The sequence below is a fragment of the Leiobunum rupestre genome, chromosome 5 (assembly GCF_980474605.1).
Source record: "Leiobunum rupestre chromosome 5, qqLeiRupe1.1.hap1, whole genome shotgun sequence".
NCBI classification, from domain to species: Eukaryota; Metazoa; Arthropoda; class Arachnida; order Opiliones; family Sclerosomatidae; genus Leiobunum; species Leiobunum rupestre.
In genome coordinates, this window is record NC_143388.1 from 61,006,790 (window position 1) to 61,009,488 (window position 2,699).

The following is a 2,699-nucleotide window of genomic DNA, read 5'->3' on the forward strand; positions in this document are numbered from 1 at the left end:
TTATGCTAATTTAAAATTAATAAAATTCAATTCCATGAAAAATAAAGAAACGTAAGTACAAGAAAGCGGACTATTTATAATATTTTGATACTAAAAGAATTAATTTGTTTGATTAACCAAGGAAATTCATTGGAAATTTTATGAAATTGCCGAGGCTTAACGAGAACAGAGCGGTATAAGTTAAAAAATACGAGGAAACATTGAAGTTGGTAAAATGTGATTAATATTGTATTTTTAACAGTTTCCTAACTTATCTTTTCTGGGTTTTCATGTATTCATGGTTGAGATCTTGTTTTTTTAAGGGAACTATGTATGCAGAATTCTATGAAAAAAGATATCATGTTTTGGTAAGCAGTTGCACATGGAGAATCTTCATTAGCTTTAAAATATTTCTTGTCAATTCTTTGAATGATGAATCTCTCCAAACGTCCTTTAATATTTGTCATGTGCGATAAAAGCTTAAAACTGGTGTCAAATACTTCATTTGTCTCCGTTACAAATTTGAAGAAACTATCAGTTGGTACGATGAGGCTGCTGAACAGCTGATAGAAGAATTCTTTGCTGGTTTGAAAGCTTAAAAGTAAAAGAGCAGATTTGTTGGGTCAACAATTGGATTGTATTTTTTGAGTTGACTTATGCAAGAAGAGCATTGAAGGTTTGAGTAGCAGCGGTGAATTAGATATCCTGAAATGTAACTAAGAACATTTTGTTTTAGCAGGTTTGGACTTTCAATAGATTTACAAAATTCTAAGTCTTCATCGGAACATTGCCCCTGGCTTTGCGAGACTCCAAGATTTTCAAAATTGGAGAAATCTTCATCCGGTCCTGGAGTTGCAGTTTTAAAAGTGTCAATGTTTAAAATGAACTCATCCAAATCATCAATGCAATTAGAATCCGGTGGTTTCAAGAGATTATTACAGAGGCAGCCCTGTATGCAGCTCGAAATTGTTGTCTATTGGGATGATCACGGTTGCCTCCTTTCTGTCTTATAGATCCAAGAAAATTATCTACAAAATCTTGGCTAATCCTGTCCGTTAATAAAAACTTAAAACCAAAATTATCATTTAGATCTTCCCAGAGGAGTAGCAAGGCTTGAATTGAAATTACCATTTTCTGAAATTTCCAGTGGTGTAGAGTCATTAAGACTGAAAATTGTTGGCACAGCGGATGGTGTGAGCCTATTTTTAGTTCTAATATTCATGAAACTGGCATCAATGAAATGATTCGCGCAAATTCTATGGTTAACGTGTAAATATTCCGTAGTTTTATTTGTAAGTCCATCATTATTTACAATTTTCAGCCACAAAATAGAACTAAAATTTATATTAAGTTAATATGCCAATAAGCCTATCTAATGAAAATGCGAATTTACCAGGCTTTTTCCTTTGGAAACTTAAAAAAAGATAAACAAGGATTTCTTGTTTTCGATATTTTACAATTTAAAACGGAACAATATACCCCAGACATACTAAATTATTTAAAAACCTTGTAAAACTAGCATTAAAAATCTGGAAAGTTTTTGCGTCTCTTTTAAACCTAACATCGAAACGCACGCGCTGTGAGAACGGCGCCACTGGTGGCGCCATCGCTCTTACGGTAGTAGTGGACATTTTTGGGAAAAAAAAAGTTAGTACGCTTTTTTGAAAGAGAGACGCCTCTCACAATCTTTACACTCTCTGCTAATATTATGATTAAAAACCTCTGGTTTGAAAACTTCTACAAGTAAACAGAATCCCTCCACTTCAGTTACTTCTATTTTAGGAATAAAACTACAGCTTTGTTTTGCCTCAAATTGCTCGTGCTACAGAGGAGAAAAATTCGCCGAAAATTTCAGGATTTTGTGGAGCGAAAAAGGTCAGTTTCGGACTCAAAGTTAATACACTTAGGCTTGGAAATTTGTTTCCACAATTACATTTTTGGAAAGAGAACGTCCTGGGCTTCAAAAAAAAAAGCCCGCATTCTTTCGTTTTTATTACTATCGATATTTCGTGCAACCAACACTTAAAAGTCACTTTTTCAAAAATGATTCACTTAAAGTCACTTTTTCAAAAATGATTCACTTAAAGTCACTTTTCAAAAATTAGTCACTTAAAGTCACTTTTTTAGTATTTTTGCGTTTTTAATATTTTTTGTCTTTAAAAAATATTTTCTAAATTATTTAAAAACCAAACTGAAATGTGTGATTTACCGAAAACCATATTTTTTTTTAAATCCCGCCAGTTACTAATTCTGTAGCTGGTTAATATTGGCGCTGCCGCTGCGCTTGGAAGGAGCCTGAGCATTTGAATTCGTCTGCTTGTGTGTTTTCGAATGGCAAAACACACGTTTTAAACTTTTAAAATCTTGGTTTTTGTTCTTTTTTAGTAACTTCCCAGTCACTATTTTTTAAATTGTTAGTCACTTACATCACTAAATTTTGCTGTGTGACTCATCAACCGGCTTGCATATTTAACGTCATTAGAGATGTAATTTAGCCTTTGAACACGTAACGGTGAAGGTCAAGTACACCAGTTGGTCGTCATCCGTAAAAATTATATAATTTTAGATGAAATATCTTAAAGGGGAGTAAAAGTAAGATACGTAGCAGAACCTGAATCTGCTCAAAGTGCATCGTGATACTTAAGTTAAAGTCTTTGGCGTTGTATCGCAGCGCCATAGTCGGCATTTCTTCGAACTAGACCATGCCACATTCCCCCCTT

The 2,699-nt window shown here is 33.7% G+C and overlaps 1 long non-coding RNA gene across 1 annotated transcript; it reads left to right on the top strand.

The window, feature by feature from the left end:
* Nucleotides 1-308: 308 nt before the first annotated feature.
* Nucleotides 309-1,124, top strand: LOC149945519 (uncharacterized). Its single transcript, XR_016480949.1, has 3 exons — nt 309-347; nt 459-655; nt 719-1,124. It is a non-coding gene; the product is annotated as an uncharacterized LOC149945519 (long non-coding RNA).
* The last annotated feature ends 1,575 nt before the right edge of the window (nt 1,125-2,699 follow it).